The sequence below is a fragment of the Narcine bancroftii genome, unplaced genomic scaffold, assembly GCF_036971445.1.
Source record: "Narcine bancroftii isolate sNarBan1 unplaced genomic scaffold, sNarBan1.hap1 Scaffold_122, whole genome shotgun sequence".
Taxonomy (NCBI): Eukaryota; Metazoa; Chordata; class Chondrichthyes; order Torpediniformes; family Narcinidae; genus Narcine; species Narcine bancroftii.
This window is the reverse complement of record NW_027211857.1, coordinates 266923-285790: the sequence shown is the minus strand read 5'-3', so window position 1 is coordinate 285790 and position 18868 is coordinate 266923. Positions and strand designations below refer to the sequence as shown.

Here is an 18868-nt window from a genome sequence, read left to right as displayed (position 1 = left end):
CGGTAGGCATGGGATCCATGGAGCCTTGGCTGTGTGGATTCAGAATTGGCTTGTCTGCAGTAAACAGAGGGTAGTAGTAGATGGAACAATGACTAGTGGCTCTCCAAATGGATCTGCTCTGGGACCCCTCATCTTTGTGATTTTTATGAATGATGATGGGAGTGGAAGGGTGGGTACGTCAGGGGATCACACAGAGGTAGAGATGTTGTAGACAGTGTAGAAGGTTGTCATAGGTCATCCAGTTTGCAGAGAAGTGACAGATGGAGTTGAATCCTGTAAATACAGATGTACTTAATCAAGCAACTGGTACAGGTTAATTTCCAAAGTCATTTTCAAGGGCACGAATAAAAGTTATTCCAAAGAAGGTTGGAGACCCATTAAAATTAGCTTCATATAGACCAATATCTTTATTTAATGCGGATTACAAGAATGTGAGGGCAGAGCACTTGGTTAATGGCAGGATTATGAACAGTGTGCAGGACTGAGATATATTTATATCCTGCTCCATAAATCGCTCAAGGTTGCTGTGCAAATTGAGAGGGAGTTTAAGATGGTGTATTGTGTGCTGGCATTCAGGATTCAGGGGATTGAGTTCAGGAACTGAGAGGTAACGCTGCAGATGTACAAAATTCTAGTCAGACCACACTTGGAATATTGTGTGCATTCCTGGGGCGAGAATACCAGTGAACGTCTAAATAAGGTGAGATGAGGGAACTTTAGACAAGATGTGAGGGGGATATTTTATTCACACAGAATGTAGTGGATGGCTGGAATACATTGCCAGGGGTAGTAGTGGAGGCTCATCCAAAAAAGGCATGAAAAATATTTTAATATAGGGACAGGAATAAAAGAAAAACAGAAGGTACTGGTGAGAGGGAGGGAAGAGTAATATTGTTGTGGGGTAGGTTCAGATGGGTCAGCTGAAGGGACTCGACTGATCCATCCATGATTTGTCCAGCATCTTGCTGCCATGTCGTGGTGAACCAGGGTGTTGCCTGATGGAGACACGGTACTCTGAGCTCTGCAGAGAAAGATTGTGGTTTTCTCCATAACACACTTCCTCAGGTAAAGCAGAGGAAGGGAAAGGCCCTAGTGTGCAGGGGTAGGGAGGGGGTGATGGGGGAGGAGTTGGGGCCCCCCATAGTCATCATGATCAGGCCTCGGAGACGGCATCTCTATCACTCGTATTTTCTTCCCAGGAGAAGGAGCGATCTCAGAGACAAGACACGAGTCCAGAAGAACATTGCATTGCAGCTGAACAGAGGACAGACAACATCATGATGGCCTGAACCCCTCCCCTTCTCCCTCTGGCCCTGCCAACTCTATTCACCACCTCTTCCATATCCCTTCACCCACTTCCCCTCCCATTTCTCCCCTACCTCTCCTCCATTCCAATCCCCTCCCACTCACCTTCCCCTTCACCTACCCTCACACCTATGCCCTAAACTTAGCCCTCCTCCCTTCACCTCCCCTTCCCCTCTCCTTTCCTCCTCCCCTTCGCCTCCTACCCTTCCCCTCCTCCCCTTCCACTCCCCTTCCCTTCCTACCCCTAACATAGGGGAAGGAGTGATAGGGGAAGGAGGTAGGAGAAAGGGGGGTAGTAAGAGGGTAGGGGTAGGTAATGGGGTAGTGGTAGGGGGTGCGGGTATGGGGTAGGGTTAGGGGAAGGGGGTAGGTGTAGAGGATAGGGGTAGGGTTTAGCTTAGGGTTGGGGAAGGTGGGTAGAATTAAGATAAGGGTCAGGGATGGGTAGAGGTACAGTTAGGTTTAGGGTTAGGAGATGTGGGCTCGGGTTAGGTCGAATATGCTCTGCCACTATTTTCCCCAAGCAGAGAGACCCTGGAGCCTTGGCAGCATTGGTGCATCATAAATGTGGGCATATGGGGGCACTATGATGGACAGAGGATCTGGGGGTCTCATGATGTTGCAAGAACTGTGATGGCCAAATGCCCTATTTGTCAGCAATTAAAACCAAGGGCCACTTTCGCTGGGGTTCGGGAGTTGGCCAAGTCTGATAAATTGACCATATCAGGCCTCTCCCCTGCCAAAATAAAAAGTGATATGTTTTCACGATGGTCAGCACATACTTGGATGTCCTGCCAGCGGGCCGACCAAGCACCATTTAAGCGTGCTCCATATGTGGAATACCCTATCGGGTAACGTCTGACCAGAAATGGGTGGTGATTCCAAGTTTTTGGGGCCACCTGCATATCCCCTACCACCCACAGGCATCCAAGATCAATGAGTGAATGAATGACCTGTTCAAGGTATCGTATGTGACAAGTTGATTGTCAAGTCTTCTATCCATGAGTGGTTGCAAGTGTATCGATTAATCCGGCGAGGTTGTGTCTGTGTGTGTCTTTTACTCCTCGTGCGACTTCACTACATGTGTCAATAAAAGACAACTGTGTTCTAATTCGCCACCCTTGGGAACACTCGAATCTGTTTCACACACATAATAATTGGTGCAGTGAGCAGGGTCCTTCGAGTTCCGACTGAACACAGCAGCAGTGGAGTTGCTTTGGAATCGGGACAGGAAATCTAATGCAGGCAGGGAGAACAAGATCTGCGGGTGGACTGACGAGAGTGCAGGGTTGGGGAGCTTGGCAAGCATGCTGGCGGACCACGGCAAACTGGTAGACTGGTCCAAGCTCCTGGATCCACATCTTGAGAAAATAGGTCACCACGTGTTGTCCCACTTCAAGAAGTCGGGGTTCCCAAAATCTAAGGGGAATCAGAGGGTGCCTTTTGGCTGCCAGTGTTTCTCCTGAGAAACCAATGTGAGATCATAGAAAGGAAAGATTTGGAGAGGGCCCAGGAAAATAAGGAGAGAAAGGAGGTCCAGCAGTGCTGCTGTGCACTGCAGGAGCCAGCACAGACTCTCCCAACCTGAGCCACTGATGTCGAGATGAGAGGGACAGAGGTAGCCAACAGGCATGCCAATCAAGGTCTGACTCCCCCCCCACTCCCCCAGTGAGTGAGTTTGTACTGGCCATGGAGCGATTAGCTGAGGCCATGTGCCAGGATTAAGGCATTAAAGGTTTCAGAACAGGCCAGGAAGAGCATGAAATCAATTTATTTGCAGAAGTTGTTCTGATATATCTGACAGACCCGACACACTCATTGCCCAAGTTGTGCTCCACGCTGGTGGACTATGGGCAGATCTCTGGGTATAAGTTCTTTTGGGATATGTGCAAAATCATGTCACTTAGGAAGGGGGATTAGAGCCAATGTCAAGAAAATAGTCAACAAATGTGGAGGCAAAATGGGATCAAATATCTAGGAGTTAGAATAGATAACAAAGAGTAATTTAGACCAGCTGAATTATTCTCCCCTTGCTTGGGGAAATTGAGGAGGATTTAAATGGTTGGATGTCCCTGCCCATTACACTAGTGGTGTTACAGAGAGGGGAGGTGTCACAGAGGGGGGAGATGATGACACAGAGGGGGTGATGATGTCACTGCATGGGGCAGCCATAGCTGAGTCGTGCCATGGCACAGCAACAAGAGATAGATGCCTCTCCTGGAAGGGGATTCTGGCCCACGTGTCGGAGTAGGACGCTGTCTCATCCCAGGGACCCTCTGATCAACAGGGTTGTGTTTGGAATCACCCTGCACCCATGGGTGAGATAAAGAGCCTGTTACAGGCTCCCCTACTGGGACAGAGCCTCCTCTGGCACCATCCATCACCCAGAGTGGGCGGAGAGAATGGAGGCTGCATTTAATCCCCTCTCCCCATCCTGAGTGCAGGGCACTTTATGAGGCAGCTGGAGGGGACTGGGGAGGGGAGAACAATGGCATGTGAGGGGATACAGGGATGGGGTCTGTAGGAGTGGAGGGGAGAACGAAGGAACGGGGTTGCAACACAGGCTAATGTCAAGGGAGATTGGATCAGAGGTAGGGGACATAGGGTTGAGCTGGGGGGATGGGGTGCGAGAGGACGGAAGGCACTGGGGAAACCATGGGGGTTGTGTTGGGTGGGGGATGAGAGTGTGGTCGAGGAATCGGGGCAGGGGAGAGTGTGAGGTGTCTGAGGGAGAAGAGAAGTTGCGAGGGGGATGGAAGGCAGACCTTTCAACAGAAATGGGACAGAGCTCCCCCTCCACCTGGAATGGGATCTGTCCACTGAATGACAGGACCGCTCCTCCACCCGCCACCTCCCCCCCCCCCCACCCCGTGGTTACAAGATCCCTTCCACACTTGCATACACCCCCCACACCCCCCCAACCGGGATAGGATTCTTTCCCCCAGTGGACCTGGATCAAGGTGCTAGAAAGTGTTTCTGCTGCGGCGGACCCAACAGAGTTGAGCGGTGAAGAGTGGGGCTCTCTCCGCACCACCTGCTCCCTCAGGCGACGAGGTCTTGCTTGCATCATGGAAGATCACGGTGTTGCTGAGCTTCTGGGAATGTGGAGGGCTTCTGCTAAACACGTGGTAGGGTTCAGAGTGGTTCATCTCCCCGGGACGTGCTGAAGGTCAAGGATGACCCGATCCTCCCATGGAGCGAAGGTTGTAGACAAAGTGAACGGCTGCGGAACTGGCCTCAATCTGAGGAGAGTGATCAAAGAGGGACCTGGGGTGGCAATATTTCTACTGAGAGGCTGGAACGAACCACCAGAGGATCAATTCTGACATTTTGGTGACCCTTGGAAGGGAGTTAGAGGGAGGGGTAGAGACTAACTTGGACAGCAAGGCTGGGTTGGGATAAATGACCTGTTGTGTACCCTCTGGTGTGTAAATGCTGCTGTTTCTGCCCCAGAGGACATGTCAATAAGGTCACAACAGAGGTGGCCACACCGTGTCATGGACCCAACGTCCCCAAGGTGGTGTCCTGGACAGATAATAAAATCATCGACAATGGATCTTTCGGTGTGGTGTACCAGGCAAGGCTGGTGGACTCCGGAGAGCTGATTGCCATCAAGAAGATCTTGCAAGACAAGAGATTCAAGGTGAGGGGGAGGAGCAGTTGTGTGGAAATGGAAAACCCTGATATTTAACTTTAGGGCCTACAGCACGTTCACAGGCCCTTGCGACACTTGAGCCCATTTCACACAATTACACCCAATTGACAAACACCCCAAACACATTTTTGAAGGGTGGGTGGAAAGAGGAGCATCTGACAGAGACCTAAGCAGCCATGGGTTTGGAAACAGAGAAAGTCACACAAACCCACAACAGCACCCCCCCTCCCCACACACAACCCCCACCCCACACACACACACACACACACACACACACACACACACACACACACACACACACACACACACACACACACACACCTGGCAAATATCAGAGATTTTCTGCAAATTAATTGTTTAGTAGAAGCTGGGAAAACAATCATAAAAACTGAAATGATACTTCATTGAACCCCATGACGAGTCCCCACTCTAGCGACACGAAAAGTCCCCCCCACTGACTCTCGACAAGTCCCCCACTTCGGCCTCCCTCGGAGTTCTCCACCTCTGACCTCTTGACGAATCTCCTCCCCGCCTCCCCCCTCAACTTGGACAAGTCGCCCCTCAGGGCCCCGACCCATCGCCCAGCCTTGCTGATGTTCCTCTCTCGCCATAGAACCGCAAACTGCAGATCGTGCGAAAGTTGGATCACACCATCATCGTCCCTCTTCTCAACTTCTACTCCTCTGTAGTCAAGGTAAGATCCACCTGCACCCACCCCACCCCCACTCTGATGCATTTCATTTGCTGCTACCTTCCCCATTCCTTCAATCGATCTGTCTCGCTGCAGCCTCTCTGTTGCCTCCATCCTGCCCCTCTGAGCAGTGCCGACTCTTTGACGCTGGCTGCCCTGCTCCTCACCCATTAACTCATGACCTCTTGCCATTTCAACGCCAGACAGCAGCAAGACCACAAGACAAGGTCGCCAAATTCGGCCACTCAGCCCCTCCAGTCTGTTTCCCCAATTCATTTCACGAATGTATTTTCCCCCATAACTCACTTCCCCAGAACCTTTTGGTGCCCTTCCAAATCAACGCCTGCTCTGAATCATCCCAACAACTCAGCCTCCACATGTTCGACCCCAGCCAACACCCGGCTGCAAACATTTCTCATCTCGAAAGGTCAATGGTTTTTCTCTCCCGGTGAATCCTTGCCTCACGAGGGAGGGCAGTCAGAGCTGCACATTTTGTGCAGTCTCACCAGAAGCCGATTGATGGGGCAGCGGATGGGTCCACTACGGCCTGTTGACGCTCTGCTCGCTGAGCCCTTGGATTCATGCAATGTTGTGTTGAGCAGTGGGGGCATCAGGCCTACAGAGAGCAGGAGGGGCTGCCACTCCAGTTGGGAGACGCACTGGGTGTTGGAGGGTAAATCCAGCTGACATTTTTGTATTGTGTCCAAGAGAAAGAGGAGGTTTATTTGAATCTGGGTCTGGACTATGTTCCCGAGACGGTTCACTGCATGGCCCAGCACTTCAACAAGGCCAAGCAGCCCATTCCCATGATCTACATCAAGGTGGTTGTGGGTCTGGGTGGTCAAGTTGTCCACTGGGGCAAGCTTGGATGGTGGGGTTGGAGGATATGAAGGAGTTTACTGGCTGAGTCTCGCTGGGGACTGGATATCGATGAAGGGTGCATGAGGGTCTCAATGGGTATTGGTGAGGAGAGAAAGGGTAGTGAGGGGAGAGGGGTGGAGAGGATGATGAGGATGGATGTTGATTGGCAGGGAGGGGCCTTTCACCCACCTCCCCTTACCCTCAGGTTATAGACCCGGCCAGTGTGGAGGCAGAGTGGGTCATGTTATATCGTTGTGTTGCCAGATGTTCATGTACCAGCTGTAGCAGAGCATGGCCTACTTCCATCCTCAGGGGGTTTTCCATTGAGACATCAAGCCCCAGAAGATGCTGGTAGATCCCGAGATGGCCTTCTTATTGCTCCTTTATTTCGGCAGGTAGATCCACCCCTGTCTGTCCGTTCACCACCTCAACGCGGTCCTGATCCCTCTCCCCAACACGGCCTTGTCCCCTCCCCATCAGCTCTCACCCCTCCCCCACCAGCTCTCTCCACTCCTCCCTCTCCCAACTTGCCCCTTCCACAGCTTAATAACTTATTCTAAATAAGATTGTGGGGGGCTTAGATCGGATGAACAGCCAGAAACCTTTCCCAAAGTGTCAGGTGCAAATCTCAGAGAGCATCCGCTTCAGGTGAGGGGAGATTTTTTTTATGCAGAGAGTTGTGAGAGCTTTGAATGCGTCACCGGAGAAAGTGGTAGCGGTTGGTAGAATAGGTACATATAAAAGTCTCTGAGACGAGCATGTGGATGTAAGGGAACAGAATTTTTACATGATAGAGGAATTTGGGGATATGGCGAGAAGGCAGGGTAGGTCAAGTTAGGTCATAAATTAGATCAGCCATGATCGTATTGAATGGCGGAGCAGGCTCGATAGGCCATTTTTGTCCTACTCCTTTTCCCACTTCCTATGTTCCTATGGGTGTGGTACAGGTAAAGGTTGTGGAGAACATTTACAAAGGTCAGTACAGCCTTTATGGGCCAAAGGGCCTGTACTGGGCAGCAATGCTTGATGTTCTAATGGATGCGGAAGCTCTGGGAAGGGGTAAGGGAGGGACTGGCCAGGACGTCTGCAGATTCTGGGGCCGAGGGCAATGCCCAAACATGCTGGGCAAACTCATGGATAGTTTTGTGAGGAGCAGGTCCTGCTTCACGAGTCAAATTGAGTTTTTCGAGGAGGTGTCAAAGGAAATAGATGAAGGTCAAGGTCTGTATGTGCTGCACGAGGATTTTAGTAAGGTGCTTGACAAGGTCCCCACGGTGACCTCATTCAGAATGTCCGGAGGCATGGGAACCATGGAGCCTTGGCTGTGTGGATTCAGAATTGGCTTGTCTGCAGAAAACAGAGGGTAGTAGTAGATGGAACAATGACTAGTGGCGCTCCAAAGGGATCTGCTCTGGGACCCCTGCTCTTTGTGATTTTTATGAATGATGATGGGAGTGGAAGGGTGGGTACGTCAGGGGATGACACAGAGTTAGAGATGTTGTAGACAGTGTAGAAGGTTGTCATAGGTCATCCAGTTTGCAGAGAAGTGAGAGATGGAGTTCAATCCTGTAAATCAGATGTACTTAAATAAGCAACTGGTCCAGGTTTATTTCCAGAGTAATTTTCAAGGGCACGAATAACAGTTATTCCAAAGAAGGTTGGAGACCCATTAAAAGTAGCTTCATATAGACCAATATCTTTATTGAATGCGGATTACAAGAATGTGTGGGCAGAGCACTTGGTTAATGGCAGGATTATGAACAGTGTGCAGGACAGAGAAATATTTAGATCCTGCTCCATATATCACTCAAGGTTGCTGTGCAAATTGAGAGGGAGTTTAAGATTGTGTATTGTGTGCTGGCCTTCAGGAGTGAGGGGATTGAGTTCAAAAACCGAGAGGTATCGTTGCAGATGTATAAAATTCTCGTCAGACCACACATGGAATATTGTGTGCATTCCTGGGTCGAGAATACCAGAGGACGTCTAAATAAGGTGAGCTGAGGGAAATTTATGCAAGACGTGAGGGGTACATTTTATTCACACAGAATGTAGTGGGTCGCTGGAATGCATTGTCGGGGTACTAGCGGAGGCTGGTCCAAAAAAGGCATGAAAAGGATTTTAATATGGACAGGAATTAAAGAAAAATGGAGGGTACTGGTGTGAGGGAGGGGAGGGTAACATTGTTGTGGGGTAGGTTCAGCTGGATCAGCTGAACGGTCTCGACTAATCCATCCATGATTGTCTAGCATCTTGCTGCCATATCGTGGAGAACCACGGTGTTGCCTGATGGACACACGTTGCTCTGAGCTCTGCAGAGAGAGATCGTGGTTTTCGCCAAAACACACTTTCTCAGGTAAAGCAGAGGAAGGGGAAAGGCTCCAGTGTTCAGGGGTAGGGGGGATTATGGGGGAAGAGTTGGGACCCTCCAAAGTCATTGTGATCAGGCCTCAGAGATAGTATCTCTATCACTCGTATTTCTCTTCCCAGGAGAAGGAGCGATCTTAGAGACAAGACACGAGTCCAGAAGAACCTCGCATCCCAGCTGAACAGAGGACGGACAACATCATGATGGCCTGAACCCCTCCCCTTCTCCCTCTGGCCCTGCCAACCCCATTCCCTGCCTCTTCCATGTCCCTTCACCCACTTCCCCTCTTCTCCTCTACCCCTCCTCCATCCCAACCCCCTCCCGCTCACCTTCCCCTTCCCCTGCCCTCACACCTATGCCCTAACCCCAGCCCTCCACTCTTCACCTCCCCCTTCCCCTCCGCCCTTCCCTTCCCCTTTCCCCCTCCCCTTCCCCTCCCCCATCCCCTGCCCTAACCCTCCCCCTTCCCCTCCCCTTCTCCTCCTCCCCTTCCCCTCCCCCTTCCCTTTCCCCTTCCTACCCCTAACCTAGGGGAAGGAGGGGGAGGGGAAGGGGGTAGGAGAAAGGGGGTAGTGGAAGGGGGTAAGGGTAGGGGTTGTGGTAAGGGGTAGGGTAGGGGGTAGTGGTAGGGGGTGCGGGGATGGGGAAGGGGTAGGAGGTAGGGTTAGGGGAAGTGGGTAGGTTGTAAGGGATAGGGTAGGGGTAGTGGTAGGGGGTGCGGGTATGGGGAAGGGGTAGTAGGTAGGGTTAGGGGAAGGGGGTAGGTTGTAAGGGATAGGGTAGGGGTTAGTTGTAGGGGGTGCGGGTATGGGGAAGGGGTAGGAGGTATGGTTAGGGGAAGGGGGTAGGTTGTAAGGGATAGGGGTAGGGTTTAGTTTAGGGTTGGGGAAGTTGGGTAGAGTTAGGGTTAGTGTTAGGAGACATGGGGTAGGGCTATATGGTTTATGGTTAGGTTTATAGTTCGGGGAAGTGGGCTTGTGTTAGGTATAGGGGAAGGGAGTAGGAGCAGGGGGTAGAGGAGGAGTGAGGTTTAGGGTTAGGGGATGGTGGGTAGCATTAGGGTTGGGGTTAGGGGGCGGCATAGGCGTAGGGATAAAGTTAGGGTTAGTGGACGTGGTGGGGGTAGAGTTAGGGGATGTGGAGTGGTGGTAGGGGGTATCGGTAGTGTTAAGGTTAGGCTTAGGATTTTGTTAGGGGTTAGGGTTAGGAGTAGGAGGAAGCGAAGGGGGAGGGGAATGGGGGAGGCGAGCGGGGGACGGGAACTGGGAAAGGGAAGGGGGGAGGGGATGTGGGAGGGGAACGGGCAGTGGAAAGGGGAGGGGAACGGGGTAGAGGAAAGGGGAGGTGAACGGTGGACGGCATCCCTAGCCCCGCCCCTCCCCTCCCCTTCCCTTCCCCCACATTTCCCCTGCCTCTCCTCTCCTACTTCCAGAAGAAGCTGGGCCTCTTTCCATCCAGAACCTCCCTGTGGTTTCAGAGCCTCCGTTTCAGGAAGTGCCTTCGACGCTTGCTGCTGGACAGACATCTTGTCTCTTGATTCATTCTGTACCGTTGATATTAAATTTAAAAATGATTGGGTTTTTTAAAGCTTGAACTCAAAAGGCTGGTCCAGATAGACAAAACAGAAACAGGCCCTTCAGCCCCTCTCTCCTGCTAGCTGAGCTGTTGTAATCAGTCCATATTCCTCTCACCCTTTTCATTCTTAGCTCCCATCCAGCTCATGTTGCCTTGTCAATCGCACGGCCTGTGGGAAGAAGCTATTTCCCTCCCTGGCTGCTCTGCTTTTATTCCTCCATATCTCCTTCCTGATGGCAAGGCGACAAAGATGCTCTGTGCTGGATATCTATGAGTCTATTTACAGAGCCCATCCCTGCAAACAATCAGGGGACCGTTGCCTTGAGGTGGCACCCATGTTGCCTCTCCCTCAGCACTCTCAGAACACTACTGTACCCTCCTTCCCCTCCTTTCCCAGGTCTCAGTAACCCGCTGACAATTCCAGTCAGCTGCCATGTCTATACCCTGCCCACCTAAACCGATGGATCGACCAGCTCCTTCTCCCCTCAAGAGTTCGAGGAATCCACTCTCTCGCAATGTCCTGCTAATGAATGCCCTGCATCCTCCTTCCCACTTGGTTCCTCCTGTTATCAGGCGCCTGGATGGACCCCACCCTGTTGAAACTACCCGTGTTCTCACTGATCTCTCTGCGCCTCTGCCCCCCATCCAGGGGTCTTGGATTTCTTGTGGGGGTGATGGAGAACAAAGCACCAACTTAAGGAGATGGGGAGCAGTACAAAGACCCCCAGGTCCAGGAGACAGGGAGAACCACAGAGATACCCATCTCTGTCATTCGGGTAAAACCTGATTATCAGGTGCAATGTGCAAGGAACTTTTGGTCCTGCTGCACGTGGGCCAGGTTTGGCCCATCCCCACACCACCACCCTGTCAATTCCCAAAACAAATTTCCTATTCATGTGGGGGTCCAAAATGGATAGCGTCTGGAGAAGGACCGTGTACATCGTCAATCAATGGGGACAAGGGTGTAACCAGCATGGCCATAATTGTGTGTGGCTGTGCTTGCAACCAAAGTTCAAGGGCATCAAATGCTGCTATGTGCTGAGTTTCTACCTGGCTCAGGTGTTGCAAAAGATTGGCCTGGCCCTGGTGCTGCACAATGTTCCAGTCAGCAGGACTTTGCCCCTTTACCTTCCTGGGAACGGTTTCATAGACAAACACTTTTGACCACAAGTCTGTCAGGCAGTGGTCAGCAGAGCATTGCTGACACAGAGACTCCAGGACTTGATGGGATACTGCGGGGTGGTCCACGGAGCAGAGCATCCAGAGATAGACATCCAGAACTGCTGGAAAACCAGAAACTCGGTGAAAGATGTCCTTCAGTTTGCCTGAAACCCAGATGGGAGTAGCAAACACTAGAAGACATCTGTCTAAAGCAAAGGGAGGAAGATTTAGGGGAGATATCAGGGGTATTTTCTTTTACCCAGAGTTGTGGGTGTCAAGAATGCCTTGCCAGGAGTAGTGATGAAGGCCAAAACATTAGGGGCATTTTAGGGGTTCTTAGTTACATTGAGGGGCTGAGACCAAGGAGGATATTCTCCAACAGCAGAGGGTGGCAGTAACCACAAGATGTCAAAGTGGTGGCAATGAAGCTTAACAGAGACCGTCTAATGTGACTGTGCGCCTGGCTGCGGGAATTTGGACTTACTATATAAACCTTGCTAAGTGCTAGTTCAGGTTGGAAACGTTCGACTTCCTTGGGGGTCAAATCAACAGGCACGGAACTAAACCCTGCTTGAAAAGGTAGAGTTTGTTAAGTGCTTCCTCAAACCCCACATAATGAAGGGACTGCAAGAATTCACTGGTACGATTAATTTTTATCACCAATTCATACCGGTAGTGGCTGACATCATTTTTTTGTTTTTAAACTTTATTTAAGATTTTATAACATGAATAACATATAGAATTACATTTTAAAAATTAAGAACAAAATAATAAAATTACAATACAGTATGAGTGATCTAAATAAACTATACCCTCCCCAATAATTATTACACATTAAAAACCCAACTCAAATTAGTCCAACCCCCCTTCCCCCCAAAATAAAGAGTGAAGAATTAATAAAGTTAATAATATATGTGAGAAAAAAACCCACTTACAAAAAAAAAACAAAAACATAACCGATTAAAATACTAACAAAAAGAAAAGTAATTAATCCTAAGATATCAGACTTAAAAAACATATTTAAATCAAACTTAAATGCATATATTTAATGGAGTTAAGATGAAACATATTATTAACTCAAACGTAATATAAAAAATTAGTAAAATTAGTAATATTGTCTATCAAAAATTCTTAAACAATAATCAATTCTTTAAAAAAATTGTAGCATGAGAAAAAAAAAAGATGAAAAATAAAACTTTCTCTATAGAGATAAACCTTCACCAAATATCAACTAACTTCACATCTATCATCATATTAGTCACATAAACTGCCATCTTAAAACAAAATTCCAACCTCATTAAACATTGTACAATTCAAATTTGGTACTCTTCCACCATTTTTCCCTTTTAACCTTGAATAATTACCCAATAAAAGCTCCAATACCACATTTAAATATCCCCAATCATTACGTTAAAATTCAGATATCCAAATAATAAAAACACATCTACAACAAAATCTATATCTTCAACAAATAGAGCATAAGCCACAAACAAAATTCAAGCCTCATTAAGAATTGTACAATTCAATTTATAACTTTCACCATTATTCCCTTCGTTCTATAACTAAAATAGCAAAATAATATACACCAGAATTACCACTCCTTTCACCTTAAAGTTAAAGAAAAAATATTAAAAAAAACTTATCCATCCCATTCACATTTAAATTTCAAATATTCCTTATCTACTGAATAAACTTTACAAAAAAAACCACATGAATATTTAGTTTTTTAAACAATCAAATACTTTCTTATGCTTTTTTTTATAAACACAAAAGAAAACCCTTAACTCTTTAATCTAATAATACAAAAAAAGGAAAAAAAAACAGGTAGGAGGTTAAAAATACCCCCTCCCGTCTAAACCGCGCAATGCGGTAACTCCCAAAAAAAATGGGTGTGAGATAACTCACACGTAGCAGATGACTTTCAGGAAATAGTGCCCATCCAGTTCTCTCCCCCAACTCTCACTTCATCTTAAACTAACATCATCATTATTTAATATTCCTTTTTAAAAAAAAAACATTAAAAAAAAGAACAACTCTTCTTTTAATCAGCTCCAACTGCCGAGTCACCATTACAACCATTCCTTCTTGGAGCACGGCTCTTTTCTTCCATCTCTTGTCTCCTTAGAGATCGCGGCGGACTACGTCTCTGTTGAAACCGAGTAATTGGCAGCTCTTGAGCAAATGCTATAGCTTCCTTTGGAGAATCAAAGAACTTTGGTTGGCAACCATCTTGAAAAACCTTCAAAACAGCTGGATATCTAAAGGTTGCCTTATAACCTTTCTTCCACAACAACTCTTTAGCAGAATTGAATTCCCGTCATTGGAACATAACTTCTTGACTCAAATCCGCATAGAAGAAAACTCGATTATTTTGAATCATCAAGGGTGATTTTCTCTGTTGTGCATTTCTAATAGCCACTCGTAAAATTATTTCTCTGTCGTAATAATTCAAGCAACGAACCAAAACAGGTCTTGACTTTGACCTGAAATAGGTCTTCTACGCAAGGCTCTGTGAGCACGTTCCAGTATTATACCTTCCGGGAAATGTTCTTTACCCAGCACCTGCGGAATCCATTCAGTAAAAAATTTTCTTGGGTCTGGTCCCTCCATTCCTTCCGGCAAACCAATAATCTTTATATTGTTCCGTCTGGATTGGTTTTCCAAATAATCAATCTTTTTCACCAAATCTTTATTTTGAGTTTGTAAGTCTTTGACCATTTTGGTCACATCTGAAACATGATCTCGTATTTCGTCTATATCTTCTTCACACGAATTAAATTTATCTCTCACTTCAAGCTTAAAAGCTCCAAACTCAGCCATCTGTTGAGAATGTATTTTCACCACTGAGTATTAAACCTAGTACCAAGTTCAGTCATAATCTTGGATAATCCCTGCATTGTATAAGATAATTTAGATTCAAGATTCACAAGAATCTTTTCAATTGGAAGAGATTCTGGTTCAACAGATTCCTGCTTCTTCTGCATAACCAAAGGGTCTTCTTTTGCTTCCTTCATTCTGGTTGCCTTCCTTGTAGTATAGCTGCGTGTGGAAACCCCAGCCACAGCCTCTCCAGCAATGACTGGAGGACGCTGGCCGGGGTTTTCCCCAGTCCATCAAGTTGTATAGGTTCTTTTATCTCAAAAGGTGCAGTTTGCAGTGCCACCGCTACAGTTGACAAATGCCTTTCCCCAGCCGGTACTTCAACTGATGTTACTACAAGTGGTTCATTCATAACATTGCCGTCAGATGGTACTGCACATGTGCGAACCTGAGTAACTCTTTGTTCTAAAGGCTGTTTGGCGCCCACTTTAGAGGGCTCTACCGATGTAATATTGAACTCTACATCCGAAAGCTGTACCTTTCTCCTGGGATCCATTTCAGGCTGAGTCTCGATGTCTTTCCTGTAGGTAGGCTCCAAAACTTGAACTTTTGGAAAATGTAGTTTTTTGATAATCTGTTGTCGTTTTTTTTTGCTCTTTTCCACCAATTGTACCATCATAAGTTAAATTAACATCACTGAAGTTATCTAAACTTTTAAAGAATTTTAACGGGCATTTCTAGACAAAATATTAAGATAGAGACAGGAGAGGACTGGAAGACACGTCTGATCCTTACACCATCTTGCCACGCCCCGCGTGGCCCACATCATGCGGAGAAAGGTAAAGACATTACCTGGGACAATGAGGATTTGGAGGCGTTCCAGAAGGCCAAGGACGCACTGGCCAACACAACCCTTGTGGTACACGCCAGGCCAGAGACACCCACCACTCTCACAGTAGATGCTTCCAGCACAGCAGTAGGGGGCGCACTGGAGCAATTCATCAAAGGGGAATGGCAGCCCCTGTCCTTCTTTAGCAGACACCTCTGGCCACCTGAACTCAAATACAGCGTCTTTGACTGAGAGCAATTGGTGCTGTACCTGGCAGTCAGGCACTTAAGGTATTTTTGGAAGGTAGACAATTCAGTGTCTTCATGGACCAGAAGCCATTAACTTTTGCCTTCCATAAAGTGTTGGACCTGTGGTCGGCCAAGCAGCAGCGACTCCTCTCATATGAGTCTGAGTTCACTACAGACATTCAACACATCGTGGGTGACGCACTGCCCCATCCCCGCAATCAAGTCTATCCAGGTCCTGTCCCAGTGAATAGACTACTAAGCCCTCGGCAGGGGACAGCAGGACGACCCTGAGATCCTTGCAAGCAAGACAGCAGTGTCCAGGCTCAGGCTGGAGGATGTTAACATCGACCCTGGTAAGTAGACGCTCCTCTGTGACATTCCAATGGCAAATCCCACCTCATCGTGCCGACAGCATGGAGATGGCAGTTTTATGATGAAGTGCACAACCTAACGCACCCGGCCATCAGTACTGTCAAAATGGTGGTCAATAGGTTGGTCTTGCTGAGCCTCCAGAAACAGGTTGTCAGTGGGCCAAGGCCTGCACACTCTGCCAGATGACCAAAATGCAGACATACGTGAAAGCACCATGCCAGACATTCGAGCCAGCACCACATAGGTTCAGCCACATCTACAATGAGATTGTAGGGTCACTACCGGCCTCCCGCGGGACTAGTTACCTTCTCACCATGATTGCCTGCTCCATGAGGTTCCCCGAGGCGGTCCAGCTGGCTGACACAACCACTTGTGTCCTCCATTTAATTGGAAGCGGTAATAAATATAAAGGAAAGTTTGATAATAAATAGTCTCCCTTGCAGTTGGGGTACAATGTATTTCTTGAGATCAGAGGAATCCTGGAGCCAAAACAAAGTGATCCTGTTTTTCTCAAGGATTTGATTGAGTTGTTGGGGTAGTTGTAAGTGGAAGGGCCGATAGGTCTCCTGCTCCTTCCACTGCCTTTGTTTTCTGTCTTGCGATGCTGATTGGGTTCACCTGTGTGTTCGCTCGCTCGCTGATTGGTTGCTTCAGTTGCGCGAGCCAATGGGTTGATCCGGTGAGGCCGCTATTGGATTGGACGCTGAAGTCTGGTTGGATTGATGGGCTGTTTCGCGAGCTGATTGGCTCTTGCTGTGAGGAGGCGGGACATTGGCGGCGGCGTCGTCTGCTCAGGGTCCATCGCTGCGGGCCGAAAGGGAAGAAGTTGGCGGCAGCGGTCCAGGGAAAGCGGGCGACCCGCAGCCCGCCGGGACCCACCCGGGAGTGGCCGGTACCGGCGGGGTGTTTGGGTGGAGCCGAGGTGTCGGTGCAGGGGGCGGGGAGGGGAGGGGGATGGGGGAGAGGGAGGGGTGTGGGAGGGGCGGGAGCCCGGAGGGGGCGGGGCAAGTCAAGGAGGGGAGGGGGCGGGGCCAGGCAGGGGTAAGGGGGAGGGTGAAGGGGGAGTTGGAGGGCGAGGGGGAGGCTGGGCAAGGAGGGGAGGGGAGGGAAGGGGAGGGGGCAGAGGGGCAGGGGGGAGAAGGGCAGGGGAGGAGGGGGGGCGGCGTAGGGCAGGGGGTGGAGGGCGGGGGGAGGAGGGCAGGGGAAGGGCAGGGGAAGGGCAGGGGGAGGAGGGCAGGGGGAGGAGGGCAGGGGAGGAGGGGAGGGGGAGGAGGGGAGGGGGAGGAGGGGAGGGGGAGGAGGGGGGGCAGCGTAGGGCAGGGGGTGGAGGGCGGGGGGAGGAGGGCAGGGGAAGGGCAGGGGGAGGAGGGCAGGGGGAGGAGGGCAGGGGGAGGAGGGCAGGGGGAGGAGGGCAGGGGAGGAGGGGAGGGGGAGGAGGGGAGGGGGAGGAGGGGAGGGGGAGGAGGGGGGGCGGCGTAGGGCAGGGGGTGGAGGGCGGGGGGAGGAGGGCAGGGGAGGAGGGCAGGGGAGGAGGGGGGGTGGTGTAGGGCAGGGGGAGAAGGGAACCGCTTGTTTTCCCCAGGTACCCAAGTCCCCTCTCTGTGTGTGTTGGGTTTCTCCTGCCCTCCACCCCCACAATTTAATGGTCCCATTTCTGACCTTCTCTTCCTCATCTTTCCTCGATGAAGGGACAAACCCACAACATGTTTGATGTCTCTTTCTCTTTGCTCTATGTCTGTTTGACCTGCTGACTCTCTCTAACCCTGTGGCTTTACCCCCTCATCTTTCGCTGGTTGAACCCAATGGAGCTGGAAGAGCTCAATTTGTGAAGGGTTGTATCTGGATTTGAGTCGTTTGACACCATGTCAATTTCTTTAAATTGTGGAAAAGCAACTGAAGGATTTCAGAACCTCGTCATCGGTCCTCTTTCAAACTCGTCTGAATTTCTTGGATGAAAAATCATTGCTCTGAAACTTATTATTTTCCTCTCTTGCAGGGAGGTTTCAGAATCTGTTCCACATGATGAATCTGTTCTCTTTTCAAAGAGACAGTGGAGTGGCTATTTTCTGCCACCAAGATTTCATCAACTCAGTCAAGGGCTGAACTAAGTCTCCATTTAAAATTGGTTATGTTGCAAATGCAAGATAACTTTGGCTTTATTCATCAAAAGTGGCCATTTCCATGGTCTCAACGAGGCTGCTCTCTTGATCTCAAAGAGACGGTTAGAAATGGTCTTCCTCCTTCAAAATCCACTTGTTACTCCTGGTGAAAGGAGAAGACGATGTAACTGTACCTTCTCTGATGACTGTATCTTCAATCCTCTCTTCCCCACAGCATGGACAACATCTTCTGCCTCTCATTTGTAATGTTTCTCCAGAATGGCTCATCCCATGACACGTGCCGTTATTTCTGCCTTTGAAGTCCATTCAGCCTCTTCAAAAGTATGAATCGTGAGCCGATGAACTCCAGCCTTGAATCAAGAACTTGCTTATTCGAACAGCTGCCATCTCTCAGCACTCTATTGACTTAGTTTCAATTTTAAGAACACAGATAATCAACACATGGTCTCTCGATTTGATCAGCAGTCTTTCCTGATGACACAAATTCTTCCGTTTTTAATAAAGCAAACACTCCAGTATCTCAAGGACCGTCATGAAGGTTTTCCTCTTTCGGTTTCAAATGCAAAATGAGCAGATGTTTCATCTCCGTACATGGCTTTCCTTCTGGCATCTCAAAGGATTGTGTGTGTGACCCTGAATCCAACCCACAAAATAACTTGATAATATATATAAACTATTGTAACTTTAAAGATTAATATTCGCACAAATCGGTCCATGATAATTCACCAAGACAATGGCATCTTCAAACAATAATTTTGATTGGTAAAGATTAATAACAACACTTTTTACTTCACTCTAACTCCACTCTGCACAAATATGTGTGTGTGTGTGTGTGTGTGTGTGTGTGTGTGTGTGAGTGTGTGTGT

At 48.9% G+C, this 18868-nt stretch overlaps 1 long non-coding RNA gene across 1 annotated transcript; it reads left to right on the top strand.

Moving 5' to 3' along the window:
* The first annotated feature begins 3472 nt into the window (after positions 1–3472).
* On the top strand, positions 3473–5673 carry LOC138750362 (uncharacterized). The gene is made up of 3 exons (XR_011349285.1): positions 3473–3623; positions 4759–4948; positions 5574–5673. It is a non-coding gene; the product is annotated as an uncharacterized lncRNA (long non-coding RNA).
* The last annotated feature ends 13195 nt before the right edge of the window (positions 5674–18868 follow it).